Source organism: Aristolochia californica, unplaced genomic scaffold (genome assembly GCF_029961685.1).
Source record: "Aristolochia californica isolate CCGP_79_NKW_82.1479 unplaced genomic scaffold, dmAriCali1.0.hap1 SCAF_4, whole genome shotgun sequence".
Taxonomy (NCBI): domain Eukaryota; kingdom Viridiplantae; phylum Streptophyta; class Magnoliopsida; order Piperales; family Aristolochiaceae; genus Aristolochia; species Aristolochia californica.
In genome coordinates, this window is record NW_027182103.1 from 29,347,723 (window position 1) to 29,372,636 (window position 24,914).

Consider the following 24,914-nt stretch of genomic DNA (forward strand, 5'->3'; position numbering starts at 1 on the left):
GGGATTTTTAACTGAGTGTTGACACCCAATCCATAAGTCATTCCTGAAACAAATATAGGCCGTTACGCATGATAAATCACTTTACAATCATCTATGATCGTTTGGTCAACTTTTTTGTAAATGGTCAAAATAATGGCTTATTTGACTCGGGTAAATATCCCACCGCACATTCACTTGAGAATTTAATGTTATTCTCATGAAAAGGTATGGATACATAGATCATTTGAATCTTTAACATGTTTCAAGCATGCATCTCCATTCTTTAAAAAATGAGTAGAAAAAATTTTTTCTTATAAAATTCCATGCTATTATGGTTGAACTAGTGGAATTTCCCATACTTGGATAACAAAACTTTGGTGTTCATCTGTGGTGTGTTAATAAATTTTCTTTACTTATATTTTTTATCACTTTAAAAATTCTTTCCTTTCATAAACTCTAAAATTTTTATTTTGTTGTGATCTATTTTTGCCCTTTATCTCTTTTTTTTTTGTTTACGAGATGAAGGGAAAGTGAAAACTCAAGTTTTTATTTAAGAAAGAAGTATACTTCTAAAATGGAAATGCACAATGCACAAATTTAGAGAGAGATAATTCCAAAAAGTGTCTGAAATTTTTAGGGATTGTAAACTCTTTTTTTGTTTTTATATATCAGGTTTTGCAATCGTCAGGAAAAGGGAGAGGCTGGGGATTTTTAACTGAATGTTGACTCCCAACCCATAAGTCATTCCTTACAAAAATATAGCCTGTTATGCATGATAAATCACTTTACAATCTTCTATGATCGTTAGGTCAGCTTTTGGTAAATGGGCAAAATAATGGTTTGTTTCACTCGGGTAAAATATCCCACCGCATGTTAACTTGAGAATTTATTGTTATTTTGTCGAAAAGCCTTGGATCCATAGGGCATTTGCATCTTTAACATGTTTCAAGCATTCATATCCATTATTTAAAACATGTGTATAAAAATATATTTCTTATAAAATTCCAAGCAATTAGTTTGAACTAGTGGAATTTCCCAAACTTGGATAACAAAACTTTTGTGTTCAATTGTGGTGTGTTAATAAATTTTCTTTACTTAGATTTGTTATCGGTTTATAAATTTGTTCCATACATAAACTCTAAAATTTTCATTTTTTCGTGATCTATTTTTGCATTTTTTTTATGGAGATAAAGGGAAACTGAAAACTCAAGTTTTGATTTAAGAAAAAAATATACATCTAAAAATGAAATGAACAATGCACAAATGTAGGGAGAGATAATTCCAAAAATTTTCGGTAATTCTTAGGGATTGTAAACTCTTTTTAATTTTTATATTTCAGGTTTTGCAATCGGGAAAAGTGGAAGGCGAGGGATTTTTGACTGAATGTTGACCCCCAATCCATAAGTCATTCCTTACAAACATATAGCCTGTTATACATGATGAATCACATTACAACCATCTATAATCGTTAGGTCAACTTTTTGTAAATGGGCAAAAAGAAGGGCTTGTTTGACTCGAGTAAATATCCCACTGCAGTTTCTCTTGAAAATTTAATGTTATTCTGTTTAAAAGGTTTGGATCTATAGGTCATTTGCATCTTTAACATGTTTCAAGCATGCATATCCATTTTTTAAAACATGTGTTGAAAAATATTATTCTTATAAAATTCCAAGCTATTAGGGTTGAACTAGTGGAATTTCCTAAACTTGGATAACAAAACTTTTGTGTTGATTTGTGGTGTGTGAATAAATTTTCTTTCCTTACATTTGTTATCGCTTTAAAAATTCTTTCAATACATAAACTCTAAAATTTTCATTTTGTTGTGATCTATTTTGCCTTTTATCTCTATTTTTGTTTAGAGATGAAGGGAAAGTGAAAACTAAAGTGTTGATTTAATTAAAAAGTATACATCTAAAATGGATATGTACAATGCAAAAATGTAGAGAGAGATAATTCCAAAAAGTATCTGTAATTTTTTTCGGATTGTAAACTCTTTACAGTTTTTATATATCAGGTTTTGCAATTGTCAGAAAAAATGGGAAGCGGGGGATTTTTAACTATGTGTTGACTCCCAATCCATAAGTCATTCTTTACAAAAATATAACCTATTACGCAAGATAAATCACTTTACAATCATCTATGATTGTTAGGTCAACTTTTTGTAAATGGGCAAAATAATGGCTTGTTTGACTCGGGTAAGTATCCCATCGTACGTTCACTTGAGAATTTGAAATTATTCTCTTTAATTGGTTTGGATCCATAGGTCATTTACATCTTTAACATGTTTCAAGCAAGTGTATCATTTTTTTAAAACATGTGTAGAAAAATCTCTTTCTCATAAAATTCCAATCTAGTAGGGTTGAACTGGTGGAATTTCCCAAACTAGGTAACAAATATTTTATGTTCATTTGTCAAGTGTGAATAAATTTTCTTTACTTACATTTTTTATCGCTTAAAAAATTATTTCCATACATAAACTCTAAATTGTGTATTTTTTTATGATTTATTTATGCATTTTATCTCTTTTTTTGTTTATGAGATATAGGGAAAGTTAAAACTCAAGATTTGATTTAAGAAAAAAGTATGCATCTAAAATGGAAATGCACAATGCACAAATATAGGGAGGGATAATTCCAAAATGGGGCTAAAAAATTTAGGGATTTTAATTTCTTTTTTTTAATTTATTAGGTTTTGCAATTATCAGGAAAAGGGTGAGGCAGGGTATTTTTAACTAAGTGTTGACTCCCAATCCATAAGTCATTTCTTACAAAAATATAGCCCGTTAATCATGATAAATCACTTTATAATCATCTATGATCGTTAGGTCAACTTTTTGTAAATGGGAAAAATAATGGCTTGTTTGACTCGAGTAAATATCCCACCGCACGTTCAGTATAGAATTTAATGTTATTCTCATTAAATTGTTTGGATCCACAAGTCATTTGCATCTTTAACAAATTTTACGCATGCATATCCATTTTTTAAAACATGTGTAGAAAAATCTCTTTCTTATAAAATTCCAAGCTATTAGGGTTCAACTAGTGGAAAAATCTCATTTGAGGTGTGTAAATAAATTTTCTTTATTGACATTTTTATCACTTTAAAAATTTTTTCCATACATAAACTCTAAATTTTTTATTTTGTTGTGATCTATTATTGCCTTTTATCTTTTTTTTTGGTTGCGAGATGAAGGGAAAGTGAAAACTCAAGTTTGGATTTAAGAAAAAAGTATATATCTAAAATGAAAATGCACAATTCAAAAATGTAGAGAGAGATAATTCCAAAAATTTTTTTAGTTTTTATATATCAGGTTTGGCAATCGTCGGGAAAAGGGGGAGGCGGGGGATTTTTAACTGAGTGTTGACACCCAATCCATAAGTCATTCCTGAAACAAATATAGGCCGTTACGCATGATAAATCAATTTACAATCATCTACGATCATTTGGTCAATTGTTTTGTAAATGGGCAAAATAATGGCTTGTTTGACTCGGGTAAATATCCCACCGCATATTCACTTGAGAATTTAATGTTATTCTCATGAAAAGGTATGGATACATAGATCATTTGCATCTTTAACATGTTTCAAGCATGCATCTCCATTCTTTAAAAAATGAGGAGAAAAAATTCTTTCTTATAAAATTCCATGCTATTACGGTTGAACTAGTGGAATTTCCCATACTTGGATAACAAAACTTTGGTGTTCATTTGTGGTGTGTTAATAAATTTTCTTTACTTACATTTTTTATCACTTTAAAAATTCTTTCCTTACATAAACTCTAATATTTTTATTTTGTTGTGATCTAGTTTTGCCTTTTATCTCTTTTTTTTTGTTTACGAGATGAAGGGAAAGTGAAAACTCAAGTTTTGCTTTAAGAAAGAAGTATACTTCTAAAATGGAAATGCACAATGCAAAAATTTAGAGTGAGATAATTCCAAAAAGTGTCTGAAATTTTTAGGGATTGTAAACTCTTTTTTTGTTTTTATATATCAGGTTTTGCAATCCTCAGGAAAAGGGAGAGGCTGGGGATTTTTAACTGAATGTTGACTCCCAACCCATAAGTCATTTCTTACAAAAATATAGCCTGTTACGCATGATAAATCACTTTAAAATCTTCTATGATCGTTAGGCTAGCTTTTGGTAAATGGGCAAAATAATGGCCACTCTGGTAAAATATCCCACCGCATGTTAACTTGAGAATTTATTGTTATTCTATAGAAAAGCCTTGGATCCATAGGGCATTTTCATCTTTAACATGTTTCAAGCATTGATATCCATTATTTAAAACATGTGTAGAAAAATATATTTCTTATAAAATTCCAAGCAATTACTTTGAACTAGTGGAATTTCCCAAACTTGGATAACAAAACTTTTGTGTTCAATTGTGGTGTGTTAATAAATTTTCTTTACTTAGATTTGTTGTCAGTTTAAAAATTCGTTCCATACATAAACTCTAAAATTTTCATTTTGTCGTGATCTATTTTTGCATTTTTTTGATGAGATAAAGGGAAAGTGAAAACTCAAGTTTTGATTTAAGAAAAAAATATACATCTAAAAAGGAAATGCACAATGCACAAATGTAGGGAGAGATAATTCCAAAAACTTTCGGTAATTCTTAGGGATTGTAAACTCTTTTTAATTTTTATATTTCAGGTTTTGCAATCGTCGGGAAAAGTGGAAGGCGAGGGATTTTTGACTGAGTGTTGACCCCCAATCCATAAGTCATTCCTTACAAACATATAGCCCGTTATGCATGATGAATCACATTACAACCATCTATAATTGTTCGGTCAACTTTTTGTAAATGGGCAAAAATAAGGGCTTGTTTGGCTCGAGTAAATATCCCACCGCAGTTTTACTTGAGAATATAATGTTCTTCTATTTAAAAGGTTTGGATCTATAGGTCATTTGCATCTTTAACATGTTTCAAGCATGCATATCCATTTTTTAAAACATGTGTTGAAAAATATCATTCCAATAAAATTCCAAGCTATTAGGGTTGAACTAGTGGAATTTCCCAAACTTGGATAACAAAACTTTTCTATTCATTTGTGGTGTGTGAATAAATTTTCTTTACTAACATTTGTTAACGCTTCAAAAATTCTTTCCATACATAAACTCTAAAATTTTCATTTTGTTGTGATCTATGTTTGCCTTTTATCTCTTTTTTTGTTTACAAGACGATGGGAAAGGAAAAACTCAAGTTTTGATTTAACAAAAAAGTATACATCTTAAATGGAAATTTACAATGCACAAATATAGAGAGAAATAATTCCAAAATGTGTCTGAAATTTTTAGGGATTGTAAACTCTTTTTTTGTTTTAATATACCAGGTTTTCCAATGATCGAGAAAAGGGGGAGGCGGGGGATTTTTAACTGAGTGTTGACTCCCAATTCATAAGTCATTGCTAAACAAATATAGACCGTTACACATGATAAATCAGTTTACAATCATTCATGATCGTTAAGTCAACTTTTTGTCATAGGAAAAATAATGGCTTGTTTGACTCGGGTAAATATCCCACCGCACGTTCACTTGTGAATTTAATGTTATTCTCTTTAAAATGTTTAGATCCAAAGGTCATTTTTATCTTTAACATGTTTCAAGCAGCATATCCATTTTTTAAAACATGTGTAGAAAAATATCTTTTTAATAAAATTGCATGCTATGACGGTTGAACTCGTGGAATTTCCCAAACTTGGTAACAAAACTTTTGTGTTCATTTGTCGTGTGTGAAAAAATTTTCTTTACTTACATTTGTTATTTCTTTAAAAATTATTTCCATACATAAACTCTAAATTTTTTTTTCTTATGATCTTTTTTTGCCTTTTATCTCTTATTTTTTTTACGAGATGAAGGGAAAGTGAAAACTCTAGATTTGATTTAAGAAAAAAGTGTACATCTAAAATGGAAATGCACAATGCACAAATATAGGGAGAGATAATTCCAAAATGTGTCTGAAATTTTTAGGGATTTTAAATTCTTTTTGTTTTAATTTATTAGGTTTTGCAATCGTCTGGAAAAAGGGGAGGCGGGGGATTTTTAACAGAGTGTTGACCCCCAATCCATAAGTCATTCCGTACAAAAATATATCCCGTTACGCATGATAAATCACATTACAATCATCTATGATCGTTAGGTCAACTTTTTGTAAATGGGAAAAATAATGGCTTGTTTGACTCGGATAAATATCCCACCGCACGTTTAGCATAGAATTTAATGTTATTCTCTTTAAAAGGTTTGGATCCATTGGTCATTTGCATCTTTAACAAGTGTTAAGCTTGCATATCCCTTTTTTAAAACATGTGTAGAAATCTCTTTCTTATAAAATTCCAAGCAATTAGGGTTCAACTAGTGGAATTTCCCATACTTGGATAACAAAACTTTTGTGTTCATTTGTGGTATGTTAATAAATTTTCTTTACTGACATTTTTTATCGCTTTAAAAATTCTTTCCATACATAAACTCTAAAATTTTTATTTTGTTGTGATCTATTTTTGCCATTTATCTCTTTTTTTGTTTGCGAGATGAAGGGAAAGTGAAAACTCAAGTTTTGATTTAAGAAAAAAGTAAACATCTAAATTGGAAATGCACAATTCTCAAATGTAGAGAGAGATAATTCTAAAAATATTTTTAGTTTTTATATATCAGGTTTTCCAATCGTTGGGAAAAGGGGGAGGCAGGGAATTTTTAACTTACTATTGACACCCAATCCATAAGTCATTAATGACACAAATATAGCATTTTACGCATGATAAATCACTTTAAAATCATCTATGATCGTTTGGTCAACTTTTTTTAAATAGGCAAAATAATGGCTTGTTTGACTCGGGTAAATATCCCACTGCACGTTCACTTGAGAATTTAATGTTAATCTCGTTAAAAGGTTTGGATCCATAGGTCATTTGCATCTTTAACATGTTTCAAGCATGAATCTCCATTCTTTAAAAAATGAGTAGAAAAATCTCTTTCTTATAAAATTCCATGCTATTACGGTTAAACTAGTGTAATTTCCCATACTTGGATAAAAAAACTTTTGTGTTCATTTGTGGTGTGTTAGTAAAATTTATTTACTTATAATTTTTATCACTTGAAAAGTTCTTTCCTTACACAAACTCTAAAATTTTTATTTTGTTGTGATCTATTTTTGCCTTTTATCCTTTTTTTTTGTATACAAGATGAAGGGAAAGTGAAAACTCAAGTTTTGATATGAGAAAGAAGTATACTTCTAAAACTGAAATGCACAATGCACAAATATAGAGAGAGATAATTCCAAAAAGTGTCTGAATTTTTTAGGGATTGTAAATTCTTTTTTTGTTTTTATATATCAGGTTTTGCAATCGTTGGGAAAAGGGAGAGGCGGGGGATTTTTAACTGAGTGTTGACTCCCAATCCATAAGTTATTCCCTACAAAAATATAGCCTGTTACACATGATAAATCACTTTACAATCTTCTATGATCGTTAGGTCAGCTTTTTGTAAATGGGCAAAATAATGGCTTGTTTGACTCGGGTAAATATCCCACCGCACGTTAACATGAGAATTTATTGTTATTCTGTTGAGAAGCTTTGGATCCATAGGTCATTTGAAACTTTAACATCTTTCAAGAATGCATATCTATTATTTATAACATATGTAGAAAAATCTATTTCTTATAAAATTCCCAGCAATTAGGGTTGAACTAGTGGAATTTCCAAAATTTGGATAACAAAACTTTTGTGTTCAATTGTAGTGTGTTAATAAATTTTCTTTACTTACATTTTTTATCCCTTTAAAAATTCTTTCCATACATACACTGTAACATTTTTATTTTGTGTGATCTAATTTTGTATTTTATCTTTTTTTTACGAGATAAAGGGAATGTGAAAACTCAAGTTTTGATTTAAGAAAAAAGTACACGTCTAAAATGGAAATGCACATTGCACAAATGTAGAGAGAGATAATTCCAAAAAGTGTTGGTAACTTTTAGGGATTGTAAACTCTTTTTTTATTTTTATATATCAAGTTTTACGATCGTCCGGAAAAGTGGAAGGCGGGGGATTGTTAACTGAGTGTTGACTCCCTATCCATAAATTATTCCTTACAAATATATAGCCCGTTATGCATGATGAATCACTTTACACCCATCTATGATCTTTAGGTCAACTTTTTGTAAATGGGAAAAATTAATGGCTTGTTTGGCTTAGGTAAATATCCCACCGCAGGTTCACTTGAGAATTTAATGTTATTCTTTTTAAAAGGTTTGGATCTATAGGCCATTTGAATCTTTAACTTGTTTCAAGTATGCATATCCATTTTTTAAAATATGTGTTGAAAAATATCATTCTTATAAAATTCCAAGCTATTAGGGTTGAACTACTGGAATCTCCCAAAGTTGGATAACAAAACTTTTGTGTTCATTTGTGGTGTGTGAAAAAATTTTCTTTACTTACATTTGTTATCACTTTAAAAATTCTTTCCATTCATAAACTCTAAAATTTTTATTTTGTTGTGATCTATTTTTGCCTTTTATCTCTTTTTTTGTTTACAACATGAAGGCAAAGGAAAAACTCAAGTTTTGATTTAACAAAAAAGTATACATCTTAAATGCAAATGAACAATGCACAAATATAGAGAGAGATAATTCTAAAATGTGTCTGAAATTTTTAGGGATTTTAAACTCTTTTTTGTTTTAATAAATCAGGTTTTTCAATGATCAGTAAAAGGGGGAGGTGAGCGATTTTTAACTAAGTGTTGACGCCCAATCTATAAGTCATTCCTAACAAAAATATAGACCGTTACACATGATAAATTACTTTACAATCATCTATGATCGTTAGGTCAACTTTTTGTAAATGGGCAAAATAATGGCTTGTTTGACTCGGGTAAATATCCCACCACACGTTCACATGAGAATTTAATGTTATTCTCTTTAAAAGGTTTAGATCCAAAGGTCGTTTTCATCTTTAACATGTTTCAAGCACGCATATCCATTTTTTAAAACAAGTGTAGAAAAATCTCTTTCTAATAAAATTCCAAGCTGTTATGGTTGAATTAGTGGTATTTCCCAAACTTGGATAACAAAACTTTTGTGTTCATTTGTGGTGTGTGAATAAATTTTCTTTACTTACATTTGTTATCGCTTCAAAAATTCTTTCCATACATCAACTTTAAAATTTTCATTTTGTTGTGATCTATTTTAGCCTTTTAACTCTTTTTTTGTTTACGAGATGAAGGGAAAGTTAAAACTCAAGTGTTGATTTGAGAAAAAAGTATACATCTAAAATGGAAATGCACAATGCCCAAATGTAGAGAGATAATTCCAAAAAAAATTTTAGTTTTTATATATCAGGTTTTGCAATAGTGGGGAAAAGGGGAAGCCGGGGGATTTTTAACTGTGTGTTAACACCCAATCCATAACTCATTACTTACAGAAATATAGCCCGTTACGCATGACAAATCACTTTACAATCATCGATGATCGTTAGGTCAGCTTTTTTTCAATGGGCAAAATAATGGTTTGTTTGACTTGGGTAAATATCCCACCGCAAGTTCACTTGAGAATTTAAAGTTATTCCCTTTAAAAGGTTTGGATCCATAGGTCATTTACGTCTTTAACATGTTTCAAACATGCATATCCATTTTTTTAAAGATGTGTAGAAAATCCCTTACTTCTAAAATTCCAAGCTATTATAGTTGAACTAGTGGAATTTCCCAAACTTGGATAACAAAACTTGTTGTGTGTGAATATATTTCTTTACTTACATTTTTTATCACTTTAAAAATTCTTTTGATACATAAAATCTAAATTTTTCATTTTGTTGTGATCTAATTTGTCTTTTATCTCTTTTTTTGTTTACGAGATGAAGGGAAAGTGAAAACTCATGTTTTGATTTACGAAAAAAGTAAACATCTAAAATGGAAATGCACAATGCACAAATATAGTGAGAGATAATTCCAAAAAGTGTCTGAAATGTTTTGGGATTGTAAACTCTTTTTTTTTTTAATTTATCAGCTTTTACAATTGTCGGGAAAAGGGGGAGGCACGGGATTTTTAACTGAATGTTGACTCCCAATCCATAAATCATTCCTTACAAGAATATAGCGCGTTGCACATGATAAATCACTTTGCAATCATCTATGATCGTTAGGTCAGCTTTTTGTAAATGGGTAAAATAATTGCTTGTTTGACTCGGGTATAATCCCACCGCACGTTCACTTGAGAATTTAATGTTTTTCTCTTTAATAGGTTTGGATCCATAGGTCATTTGCATCCTTAACATGTTTCAAGCATGCATATCCATTTTTTAAAACTTGTGTAGAAAAATCTCTTTCTTATAAAATTCCAACTATTAGGGTTGAACTAGTGCAATTTCCCAAACATGGATAACAACACTTTTGTGTTCATTTGTGGTGTGTGAATAAATTTTCTTTACTTACATTTTTTATCGCTTTAAAATTCTTTCCGTACATAAACTCTAAATTTTTTTTTTGCTGTGATGATTTTCTACCTTTTATCTCTTTTTTTGTTTACGAGAAGAAGGGAAAGTGAAAATTCAAGTTTTTATTTAAGAAAAAAGTATACATCTAAAATGGAAATGAACAATGCACAAATGTAGAGAGAGATAATTCCAAAAAGTGTCAATAATTTTTAGGGATTCTAAACTCTATTTTATTTTTCTATATCAGGTTTTGCAATCGTCGGGAAAAGAGGGAGGCGGGGATTTTTAACTGATTGTTGACTCCCAATCCATAAGTCATTACTTACAAAAATATAGCCCGTTATGCATGATAAATCACTTTACAATCATCTATGATCGTTAGGTCAGCTTTTTGAACATGGGCAAAATAATGGCTTGTTTGACTCGGGTAAATATCTCACCGCACGATCACTTGAGAATTTAATGTTATTCTCTTTAAAAGTTTTGGATCTAGAGGTCATTTTTTTAATTTTACATGTTTCAAGAATGCATATCAATTTTTTTAAAATATGTGTAAAAAAATATCTTTCTTTTTAAATTCCAAGCTATTAGGGTTGAACTAGTGGAATTTCCCAAACTTCGATAACAAAAGTTTTGTGTTCATTTGTGGTGTGTGAAAAAATTTTCTTTACTTACCTTTTTTACTGCTTTAAATTCTTTCCATACCTAAAATCTAAAATTTTCATTTTGTGGTGATCTATTTTTGACTTTTATGTCTTTTTTTTTTTAGATGAATGGAAAGTAAAAACTCAAGTTTTGATTTTAGAAAAATGTATAGATCTGAAATCGAAATGCACAATTAACAAATGTACTGAGAGATAATTCCAAAAAGTGTCTAGAATTTTTAGGGATTGTAAACTCTTTTTAGTTTTTTTATAACAGGTTATGCAATCGTTGGGAAAAGGGAGAGCGGTGGATTTTTAACTGAGTGTTGACTCCCAATCCAGAAATCATTCCTTACAAAAATGTAGCCCGCTTCGTACGATAAATCACTTTAAAATCATCTATGATCGTTAGGTCAGGTTTTTGTAAATGGGCAAAATAATGGCTTGTTTGACTCGGATAAATATCCCACCGCACGTTCAGTATAGAATTTAATGTTATTCTCTTAAGATTGTTTGGATCCATACATCATTTGCATCTTTAACAAGTTTTAAGCATGCATATCCATTTTTTAAAACATGTGTAGAAAAATCTCTTTGTTATAAAATTCCAAGTTATTAGGGTTCAACTAGTTGAGTTTCCCATACTTGGATAACAAAACTTTTGTGTTCATTTGTGGTGTGTTAATAAATTTTCTTTACTGACATTTTTTATCTCTTTAAAAATTCTTTCCATACATAAACTCTAAAATTTTTATTTTGTTGTGATCTATTTTTGCCTTTTAACTCTTTTTTTGTTTGCGAAATGAAGGGAAAGTGAAAACTCAAGTTTTAATTTAAGAAAAAAGTATACATCTAAATTGGAAAGGCACGATGCACAAAATAGGGAGAGATAATTCCAAAAAGTGTCTGAAATTTTTAGGGATTGTAAACTCTTTTTTTTTTTTTTATATATCAGGTTTTCCAATTGTCAGGAAAAGGGGGAGGCGGGGGATTTTTAACTGAGTGTTGACTCCAAATCCATAAGTCATTCCTTACAATCACATAGCCCGTTACAAATGATAAATCACTTTAAAATCATCTATGAACGTTTGGTCACCTTTTTTTAAATGGGCATAATCATGGCTTGTTTGCCTCGGGTAAATATCACACCGCACGTTCACTTGAGAATGTAATGATATTCTCTTTAAAAGGTTTGGATCCATACATCATTTGCATCTTTAACAAGCTTCAAGCATGCATATCCATTTTTTAAAACATGTGTAGAAAAATTTCTTTCATATAAAATTCCAAGCTTATAGGGTTGAACTAGTCAAATATCCAAAATATGGATAAGAAAAATTTTGTGTTCATTTGTGGTGTGTTAATAAATTTTCTTAACTTACATTTTTTTCACTTTAAAAATTCTTTCCTTACATAAACTCTAAAATTTTCATTTTGTTGTGATCAATTTTTTGCCTTTTATATTTTTTTTTGTTTACGAGATGAAAGGAAAGTGAAAACACAAGTTTTGATTTAAGAAAAAAATATCCATCTAAAATGGAAATGGACAATGTAAAAATGTAGAGAGAGATAATTCCAAAAAGTGTTTGTAATTATTAGGGATGGTAAACTCTTTTTAGTTTGTATATATCAGGTTTTGCTATAGTCAGGAAAAGTGGGAGGCATGGGATTTTTAACTGAGTGTTGACTCCCAATCCATAAGTCATTCCTTACAAACATATAGCCCATTACCCATGATAAATCACTTTACAATCATCTATGATTGTTAGGTCTGCTTTTTGTAAAAGGGCAAAATCATGGCTTGTTTGCCTCGGGTAAATATCCCTCCGTTCACTTGAGAATTTAATGTTATTGTCTTTAAAAGGTTTTTATCCATAGGTCATTTGCATCTTTTACAAGTTTCAAGTATGCATATCCATTTTTTAAAACATGTGTAGAAAAATCTCTTTCATATAAAATTCCAACCTTATAGGGTTGAACTAGTGGAATATCCAAAACATGGATAAAAAATTTTTTATGTTCATTTGTGGCGTGTTAATAAATTTTCTTTACTTACATTTTTTTTCACTTTAAAATTCTTTCTTTACATAAACTATAAAATTTTCATTTTGTTGTGATCAATTTTTTGCCTTTTATATTTTTTTTGTTTACGGGATGAAAGGAAAATGAAAACACAAGTTTTGATTTAAGAAAAAAGTATACATGACAAATGGAAATGGACAATGCACAAATGTAGAGAGAGATAATTCCAACAAGTGTTTGTAATTTTTAGGTATTGTAAACTCTTTTTAGTTTTTATATATCAGGTTCTGCTATTGTCGAGAGGCGGGGGATTTTTAACTGAGTGTTGACTCCCAATCCATAAGTCATTCCATAAAAACATATAGCCTTTTACACATGATAAATCACTTTATAATCCCTCTGCATGTTCACTTGAGAATTTAATGTTATTCTGTTTAAAAGGTTTGGGTCCATAGGTCATTTGCATCATTAACAAGTTTCAAGCATGCATATCCATTTTTTTAAACATGTGAAGAATAATCTCTTTCTTATAAAAGTATTAGGGTTGAACTAGTAGATGGTATTAGGGTTGAACTAGTGAAATTTCTTAAACTTGGATAACCAAACTTTTGTGTTCGTTTGTGGTGTGTGAATAAATTTTCTTTACTTCCATTTGTTATCGCTTTAAAAATTCTTTCAATACATAAACTCTAAAATTTTCATTTTGTTGTGATCTATTTTTGTTTACGAGATGAAGAGAAAGTGAAAACTAAAGTGTTGATTTAATAAAAAAGTATACATCTAAAATGGAAATGCACAATGCACAAATGTAGAGAGAGTTAATTCATAAAAGTATCTGTAATTTTTAGGGAATGTAAACTCTTTTTAGTTTTTATATATCAAGTTTTGCAATTGCCAGGAAAAGGGGGAAGCAAGGGATTTTAACTGTGTGTTGACTCCCAATCTATAAGTCATTCCTTACAAAAATATAACCCGTTACGCATGATAAATCACTTTACAATCATCTATGATAGTTAGGTCATTTTTTTTTAAATGGGCAAAATAATGGCTTGTTTGACTCGGGTAAGTATCCCACCGTACGTTCAGTTGAGAATTTGAAATTATACACTTTAATTGGTTTGGATCCACAGGTCATTTACATCTTTAACATGTTTCAAGTGAGCATATCCATTTTTTAAAACATGTGTAGAAAAATCTCTTTCTCATAAAATTCCAAGCTATTAGGGTTGAACTTGTGGAATTACCCAAACTTGGTAACAAAACTTTTGTGTTCATTTGTCGTGTGTGAATAAATTTTCTTTACTTACATTTGTTGTCACTTTAAAAATTATTTCCATACATAAACTCTAAATTTTTTATTTTGTTATGACCTATTTTTGCCTTTTATCTCTTTTTTTGTTTACGAGATGAAGGGAAAGTGAAAACTCAAGATTTGATTTAAGAAAAAAGTATACATCTAAAATTGAAATGTAGAATGCACAAATATAGGAAGAGATCATTCCAAAATGTGTATGAAATTTTTACTGATTTTAAATTATTTTTTGTTTTAATTTATCAGGTTTTGCAATTGTCAAGAAAAGGGGGAGGCGGGGGCTTTTTAACTGAGTGTTGACTCCCAATCCATAAGTCATTCCGTAAAAAAATATAGCCCATTATGCATGATAAATCACTTTACAATCATCTATGATCATTAAGTCAACTTTTTGTAAATGGGCAAAATAATGGCTTGTTTGACTCGGGTAAATATCCCACTGCACGTTCAGTATAGAATTTAATTTTTTTCTTTTTAAATTGTTTGGATCCATAGGTCATTTGCATCTTTAACAAGTTTCAAGCATGCATATCCATTTTTTAAAACATGTGTAGAAAAATCTCTTTCTTATAAAATTCCAAGCTATTAGGGTTCAACTAGTGGAATTTCCCATACTTGGATAAAAAAACTTTTGTGTTCATTTGTGGTGTGTTAATAAATTTTCTTTATTACATTTTTTATCGCTTTAAAAATTATTTCCATACATAAACTCTAAATTTTTTATTTTTTTGTGATTTATTTTTTCCTTTTATCTCTTTTTTTGTTTGCGAGATGAAGGGAAAGTGAAAAATCAAGTTTTGATTTAAGAAAAATGTATAGATCTAAAATGGAAATGCACAATTCAAAAATGTAGAGAGAGATAATTTATATATTAGGTTTTGTAATCATCGGGAAAAGGGGGAGGCGGGGGATTTTTATCTGAGTGTTGACACCCAATCCATAAGTCATTACTGAAATAAATATAGCCTGTTACACATGATAAATCACTTTACAATCATCTATGATCGTTAGGTCAACTTTTTTTAAATGGGTAAAATAATGGCTTCTTTGACTCGGGTAAATATCCCACCGCACGTTCACTTGAGAATATAATGTTCTTCTAATTAAAAGGTTTGGATCCATAGGTCATTTGCATCTTTAACTTTTTTAAGCATGCATCTCCATTCTATAAAAAAATGAGTAGAAAAATCTCTTTCTTATAAAATTCCATGCTAGTACGGTTGAACTAGTGGAATTTCCCATACTTCAATAATAAAACTTTTGTGTTCATTTGTGGTGTGTTAATAAATTTTCTTCACTTACATTTTTGATCACTTTAAAAATTCTTTCCATACATAAACTCTTATATTTTTATTTTTTTGTGATCTATTTTTTCCTTTTATCTATTTTTTTTGTTTACGAGATGAAGGAAAAGTGAAAACTCATGTTTTGATTTAAGAAAGAAGTATACTTCTAAAATGGAAATGCACAATGCACAAATATAGAGAGAGATAATTCCAAAAAGTGTCTAAAATATTTGTTGATTGTAAACTGTTTTTTTTGTTTTTATATATCAGGTTTTACAATCGTCGGGAAAAGGGAGAGGTGGGGGATTTTTAACTGAGTGTTGAATCCCAATCCATAAGTCATTCCTTAAAAAAATATAGCCTGTTATGCATGATAAATCACTTTACAATCATCTATGATCATTAGGTCAGCTTTTTGTAAATGGGCAAAATAATGGCTTGTTTGACTCGGGTAAATATCCCACCGCACCTTAACTTGGGAATTTATTGTTATTAGGTTTCAAAGCTTTGGATCCATAGGTCATTTGCATCTTTAACATGTTTCAATCATGCATATTCATTATTTAAAACATATGTAGAAAAATCTCTTTCTTATAAAATTCTAAGCAATTAGGGTTGAACTAGTGGAATTTTCTAGACTTGGATAACAAAACTTTTGCGTTCAATTGTGGTGTGTTAATAAATTTTCTTTACTTACATTTGTTATCGCTTCAAAAATTCTTTCCATACATAAACTCTAAAATTTTCATTTTGTCGTGATCTATTTTTGCATTTTATCTTTTTTTTTATGAGATAAAGGGAAAGTGAAAACTCAAGTTTGATTTAAGAAAAAAGTATACATCTAAAATGGAAATGCACAATGCACAAATATAGAGAGAGATAATTCCAAAAATTGTCAGTAATTTTTAGGGATTGTATCACTTTTAAATTTTTATATATTAGGTTTTGCAATCGTCGGGAAAAGTGTAAGGTGGGGGATTTTTAACTTAGTGTTAACCCCCAATCCAGAAGTCATTCCTTACAAACATATAGCCCATTATGCATGATGAATCACTTTACAACCATCTATGATCGTCAGGTCAGCTTTTTGTGGATGGCCAAAAATAATTGCTTTTTTGGCTCGACTAAATATCCCACCGAAGGTTCACTTGAGAATTTAATGTTATTCTGTTTAAAAGGTTTGGATCTATAGGTTATTTGCATCTTTAACATGTTTCAAGCATGCATATCCATTTTTTAAAACATGTGTTGAAAAGTATCATACTTATAAAATTCCAAGCTATTAGGGTTGAACTAGTGGAATATCCCAAACTTGGATAACAAAACTTGTGTTCATTTGTGGTGTGTGAATAAATTTTCTTTACTTACATTTGTTATTGCTTTAAAAATTCTTTCCATATATAAACTCTAAAATTTTCATTTTGTTGCCATCTATTTTTGCCTTTTATCTCTTTTTTTGTTTACAAGATGAAGGGAAAGGAAAAACTCAAGTTTTGATTTAACAAAAAAGTATACATATTAAAAGGAAATGCATTATGCACAAATATAGAGAGAGATAATTCCAAAATGTGTCTGAAATTTTTAGGGATTGTAAACTCTTTTTTGTTTTAATATATCAGGTTTTGCAATGATCGGGAAAAGGGGGAGGCGGGGGATTTTTAACTGAGTGTTGACTCCAAATCCATAAGTCATTCCAAACAAAAATATTGACCGTTACACATGCTAAATCACTTTACAATCATCCATGATCGTTAGGTCCACCTTTTGTAAGTGGGAAAAATATTGGCTTGTTTGACTCAGGTAAAGATCCCACCGCACGTTCACTTGAGAATTTAATGTTATTCTATTTAAAAGGTTTAGATCCAAAGTTCATTTTCATCTTTAACATATTCATGCACGCATATCCATTTTTTAAAACATGTGTTGAAAAATCTCTTTCTCATAAAATTCCAAGCTATTAGGGTGTTACTAGTGGAATTTCCCAAACTTGGTAACAAAACTTTTGTGTTCATTTTTCGTGTGTGAATAAAATTTTTTTACTTACATTTTTTATCGCTTTAAAATTATTTCCATACTTCAACTCTAATTTTTTTTTGTTATGATCTATTTTTTCCTTTTATCTCTTTTTTTGTGTACGAAATGAAGGGAAAATGAAAACTCAAGATTTGATTTAAGAAAAAAGTATACATCTAAAATAGAAATGTACAATGTACAAATATAGGGAGAGATAATTCCAAAATGTGTTTGAAATTTTTAGGGATTTTAAATTCTTTTTTGTTTTAATTTATCAGGTTTTACAATCGTCAGGAAAAGGGGGAGGCGGGGGATTTTTAACTGAGTGTTGACTCCCACTCCATAAGTCATTCCTTACAAAAATATAGCCCGTTACGCATGATAAATCACATTACAATCATCTATGATCGCTTGGTCAACTTTTTGTAAATGGGCAAAATAAAAGCTTGTTTCACTCGGGTAAATATCCCACTGCACGTTCAGTATAGAACTTAATGTTATTATCTTTAAATGGTTTGGATCCATAGGTCATTTGCATCTTTAACAAGTTTTAAGCATGCATATGCATTTTTTAAAACATGTGTAGAAAAATATCTTTCTCATAATATTCCAAGCTATTAGGGTTCAACTAGTGGAATTTCCCATACTTGGATAACAAAAATTTTGTGTTCATTTGTGGTGTGTTAATAAATTTTTTTTACTAACATTTTTTATCGGTTTAAAAATTCTTTCCATACATAAACTCTAAATTTTTTATTTTTTTGTGAACTATTTTGCCTTTTATCTCTTTTTTTGTTTGCGAGATGAAGGGAAAAGGGAAAACTCAAGTTTTTATTAAAGAAAAAAGTAATTCCACTAGGTGAGAGATATAATTCCAAAAATCTTTTTAGTTTTTATATATCAGGTTTTGCAATCATTGGGAAAAGGGGGTGGCGGGGGATTTTTAACTGAGTGTTGACACCCAATCCATAAGTCATTACTGACACAAATATAGCCCGTTATGCATGATAAATCACTTTACAATCATCTATGATCGTTAGGTCAACTTTTTGTAAAAGGGCAAAATAATGGCTTGTTTGACTCGTGTAAAAATCCCACCGCGTGTCCACTTGAGAATTTAATGTTATTCTCATTAAAAGGTTTTGATCCAAAGGTCATTTGCTTCTTTAACATGTTTCAAGCATGCATCTCCATTCTTTAAAAAAATTGTAGAAAAATCTCTGTCTTATAAAATTCCCTACTATTACGGTTGAACTAGTGGAATTTCCCATACTTGGATAACAAAACTTTTGTGTTCATTTGTGGTGTGTTAATAAATTTTCTTTACTTACATTTGTTATCACTTTAAAAGTTCTTTCTTTACATAAACTCTAAAAATTTTATTTTGTTGCCTATTATCTCTTTTTTTTTACGAGGTGAAGGGAAAGTGAAATCTCAAGTTTTGATTTAAGAAGGAAGTATACTTCTAAAATGGAAATGCACAATGCAAAAATATAGAGAGAAATACTTCCAAAAATTGTCTGAAATTTTTAGGGATTGTAAACTCTTTTTTTGTTTTTATCTATCAGGTTTTGTAATTGTCGGGAAAAGGGAGAGGCGGGTGATTTTTAACTGAGTGTTGACACCCAATCCACAAGTCATTCCTTACAAAAATATAGCCTATTACGCATGATAAATCACTTTACAATCATCTATGATCGTTAGGTCAACTTTTTTTAAATGGGCAAAATAATGGCTTGTTTGACTCGGGTAAATATCCCACCACACGTTAACTTGAGAATTTATTGTTATTCTGTTTAAAAGCTTTGGATCCATAGGTCATTTGCATCTTTAACATGTTTAAAGAATGCTTATCCATTATTTAAAACATGTGTAGAAAAATCACTTTTTTATAAAATTCCAACCAATTAGGGTTCAACTAGTGGAATTTCCCAAATTTGGATAACAAAACTTTTGTGTTCAATTGTTGTGTGTTAATAAATTTTATTTACTTACATTTTTTATCACTTTAAAAATTCTTTCCATACATAAACTCTAAAATTTTCATTTTGTCGTGATCTATTTTTGCATTTTATCTTTTTTTTTACACGCGATAAATGGAAAGTGAAAACTCAAGTTTTCATTTAAGAGAAAAGTATACATCTAAAATGGAAATGCACAATGCACAAATGTAGAGAGATAATTCCAAAAAGTGTCGGTAATTTTTTAGGGATTTTAAACTCTTTTTAATTTTTATATATCAGGTTTTGCAATCGTCGGGAAAAGTGGAAGGCGGAGGATATTTAACTGAGTGTTGAACACCAATCCATAAATCATTCTTTACAAACATATCACTCGTTATGCATGAAGAATCACTTTACAACCAGCTATGATCGTTAGGTCAGCTTTTTGTAAATGGGCAAAATTAATGGCTTGTTTGGCTCGGGTAAATCACCTATAGCAGGTTCACTTGAGAATTTAATGTTATTCTATTTTAAACATTTGGATCAATAGGTCATTTGCATCTTTAACATGTTTCAAGCATGCATATCCATTTTTTAAAACATGTGTTGAACAACAGGAATTTTGCAAACTTGGATAACAAAAATTTTGTGTTCATATGTGGTGTGTGAATAAATTTCCTTTACTGACATTTGTTATCGCTTTAAAAATTCTTTCCGTACATAAACTCAAAACTTTTCATTTTGTTGTGATCTATTTTTGCCTTTTATCTCTTTTTTTGTTTACAATATGAAGGGAAAGGAAAAACTCAAGTTTTGATTTAACAAAAAAGTTTACATCTTAAATGGAAATGAACAATGCAAAATATATAGAGAGAGATAATTCAGAAATTTGTCAGAAATTTATAGGGATTGTAAACTCTTTTTTGTTTAAATATATTAGGTTTTGCAATGATCGGGAAAAGGGGGAGGCGAGCGATTTTTAACTGAGTGTTGAATCCCAATCCATAAGTCATTCCTACCAAAAATATAGACCTTTAGACATGATAAATCACTTTACAATCATCTATGATCGTTAGGTCAACTTTTTGTAAATAGGCAAAATAATAGCTTGTTTGACTTGGCTAAATATCCCACTGCACGTTCACTTGAGAATTTAATGTTATTCTCTTTAAAAGGTTTGGATCCAAAGGTCGTTTTCATCTTTAACATGTTTCAAGCATGCATATCCATTTTTTAAAACTTATGTAGAAAAATCTCTTTCTAATAAAATTCCAAGCTATTAGGGTTCTACTAGTGGATTTAAGAAAAAAGTATACATATAAAATGGAAATCCACAATCCACAAATGTAAAGAGAGATAATTATAAAAAGTGTCTGTAATTTTTAGGGATAGTAAACTCTTTTCTGTTTTTATATATCAGTTTTTGGAATCTTGGGGAAAAGGGGAAGGTGGGGGATTTTTAACCGAGTTTTCACTCTCAGTCCATAAGTCATTACTTACAAAAATATAGCCCTTTACACATGATAAATCACTTTCCAATCATCAATGATCGTTAGGTCAGCTATTTGTAAACGGGCAAAATAATGTCTTGCTTGACACGGGTAAATATCCCACCGCACGATCACTTGAGAATTTAATGTTATTCTCTTTAAAAGGTTTGGATCCATAGGTCATTTTCTTTTTTAACATGTTTCAAGCATGCATATCCATTTTTTTAAAAGATGTGTCGAAAAATCTCTTTCTTATAAAATTCCTAGTTATTAGGCTTGAAGTAGTGGAATTTCCCAAACTTGGATGACAAAAAATTTTTGTTCATTTGTGGTGTGTGATTAAATTTTCTTTACTTACATTTGGTTTTGCTTTAAATTCTTTCCATACATAAACTCTAAAATTTTCATTTTGTTGTGATCTATTTTTGCCTTTTATGTCTTTTTTTTGTTTACGAGATGAAGGAAAGTGAAAACTCAAGTTTTGCTTTAAGAAAAAAGGATATAAAATGGAAATGCACAATTCACAAATGTAGAGAGAGATAATTCCAAAAATTGTCTATAATTTGTAGGGATTGTAAATTCTTTTTAGTTTTTAAATATCAGGTTATGCAATCGTCAGGAAAAGGACAGGCAGGGGATTTTTAATAGAGTGTTGACTCCCGATCCATAAGTCATTCCTTAAAAAAATATAGCCTATTTCGCATGATAAATCACTTTATAATCATCTATGATCGTTAGGTCAGCTTTTTATAAATGGGCAAAATAATGGCTTGTTTGACTCGGGTAAATATCCCACCGCACGTTCACTTGAGAATTTAATGTTACTCTCTTTAAAAGGTTTTGATCCATAGGTCATTTTCATCTTTACCAAGTTTCAAGCATGCATATCCATTTTTTAAAACATGTGTAGGAAAATATCTTTCTTATAAAATTCCAAGCTATTAAGGTTGAACTAGTGGGATTTCCCAAACTTGGATAACAAAACATTTTTGTTCATTTGTGGTATATTAATATATTTTCTTTACTTACATTTTTTATGGCTTTAAAAATTCTTTCCCTACATAAACTCTAAAATTTTCATTTTGTTGTGATCTATTTTTTTACTTTTATCTTTTTTTTTGTTTACGAGATGAAGGGAAAATGAAAACACGAGTTTTGATTTAAGAAAAAAGTATACATCTAAAATGGAAATTGACAATGCACAAATGTAGAGAGGGATAATTCCAAAAAGTGTTTGTAAGTTTTTGGGATTGTAAACTCTTTTTAGTTTTTATATATCATGATTTGCAATCGTCGGGAAAAGTGGAAGGTGGAGGATTTTTCAATGAGTGTTGTCTCCCAATCCATAAGTCATTATTTACAACCATATAGGCCATTACACATGATAAATCACTTTACAATCATCTATGATCGTTAGGTCAGATTTTTGTTAATGGACAAAATAATGGCTTGTTTGACTCGGGTAAATATCCCACCGTATGTTCACTTGAGATATTAATGTTATTCTGTTTAAAAGGTTTGGATCCATAAGTCATTTGCATCTTTAACAAGTTTCAAGATTTCATATCCATTTTTTAAAACAGTTGAAGAAAAATCTTTTTCTTATAAAATTCCAAGGTATAGTGGAATTTCCAAAACAAGGATAACAAAACTTTTGTGATCATTTGTGGTGTATGAATATATTTTCATTATTAACATTTGTTATCTCTTTAAAACTTCTTTCCATACATAAACTGTAAAATTTTCATTTTGTTGTGATCAATTTTTGTCTTTTATCTCTTTTTTTCGTTTACGAGAAGAAGGGAAAGTGAAAACTCATGTTTTGATTTAAGAAAAAAGTAAACATCTAAAATTGAAATGTACAATGCACAAATGTAGAGAGAAATAATTCCAAAAATCTTTTTAGTTTTTATATATCAGGTTTTGCAATCGTCAAAAAAAGGGGGAGGCGGGGGATTTTTAACTTAGTCTTGACTCCTAATCCATAAGTCATTACTTACAAAAAAAATAGCCCGTTACGCATGATAAATCACTTTCTACGACAGTTAGGTCAGCTTTTTGTAAATGGGCTAAATAATGGCTTGTTTGACTCGAGTAAATATACCACTGCACGTTCACTTGAGAATTTAATATATTCTTTTTAAAAGGTTTGGATCCATAGATCATTTGCATCTTTAACATGTTTCAAGCGTGCATATTCGTTTTTTAAAAACATGTGTAGAAAAATCTCTTTCTTATAAAATTCCAAGCTATTAGGGTTGAACTAGTGGAATTTCCCAAACTTGGATAACAAAACTTTTGTGTTCATTTTTGGTGTGTGAATAAATTTTCTTTACTTACATTTTTTATTGCTTTAAATTCTTTCTATACATAAACTCGAAAATTTTCATTTTGGTGTGATTTGTTTTTGCCTTTATCTCTTTTTTTGTTTACGAGATGAAGGGAAAGTGAAAACTCAAGTTTTGATTTAAGAAAAAAGTATACATCTAAAATGGAAATGCACAATGCCCAAATTTAGAGAGAGATAATTCCATAAAGTGTCTATAATTTTTACGGATTGTGAATAGTTTTTAGTTTTTATATATAAGGTTTTGCAATCGTCGAAAAAAGGGGGAGGCGGGGGATTTTTAACTGTGTCTTAACTCCCCATCCATAAGTTATTCCTTACAAAAATATAGCCTATTACGCATGATAAATCATTTTACAATCATCTATGATCGTTTGATCAGCTTTTTGTAAATGGGCAAAATAATGGCTTGTTGGACTCGGGTAAATGCCCCACCGCACGTTCACCTTTGAATTTAATGTTATTCTATTTAAAAGGTTTGAGTCCATAGGTCATTTGTATCTTTAACATGCTTCAAGCATTCATATCCATTTTTTAAAACACGTGTAGAAAAATCTATTTCATATAAAATTCACAACAATTAGGGTTGAACTAGTTAAAATTCCCAAACTTGGATAACAAAACTTTTGTGTTCATTTGAGGTGAGTGAATAAATTTTCTTTACTTACATTTTTTATCACTTTTAAAATTTTTTCCATACATAAACTCTAAAATTTTCATTTTGTTGTGTTCAATTTTTGCCTTTTATCTCTTTTTTTGTTTACGAGACGTTAGGAAAGTGAAAACTAAAGTTGTAATTTCAGAAAAAAGAATACATCTAAAATGGAAATGCACAATGCACACATGTAGAGAGAGATAATTCCAAAAAGTGTTTGTAATTTTTAGGGATTGTAAAGTCTTTTTAGTTTTTATATTCCAGGTTTTCAATCATCGGGAAATGGGGGAGCAGGGGAATTTTTAACTTAGTGTTGACTCCCAATCGATAAATCATTCCTTACAGAAATATAGCCTGTTATGCATGATAAATCACTTTACAATCATCTATGATCATTAGATTAAATGGGCAAAATAATGGCTTGTTTGACAAGGGTAAATATACCACCGCACGTTCACCTGAGAATTTAATATTTTTCTCTTGAAAAGGTTGGTATCCATATGTCATTTGCATCTTTAACATGTTTGAAGCATGCATATCCATTTTTGAAAAAACTCTATCTTATAAAATTCAAGAGCTATTAGGGTTGAACTAGTGGAATTTCCCAAACTTGGATAACAAAAATTTTGTGTTCATTTTTTGTGTGTGAATAAATTTTCTTTACCAATATTTGTTATTGCTTTAAATTCTTTCCATACATAAACTCGAAAATTATCATTTTGTTGTGGTCTATTTTTTCCTTTTATCACTTTTTTATTTACGAGATGAATGGAAAGTGAAAACTCAAGTTTTGATTTAATAA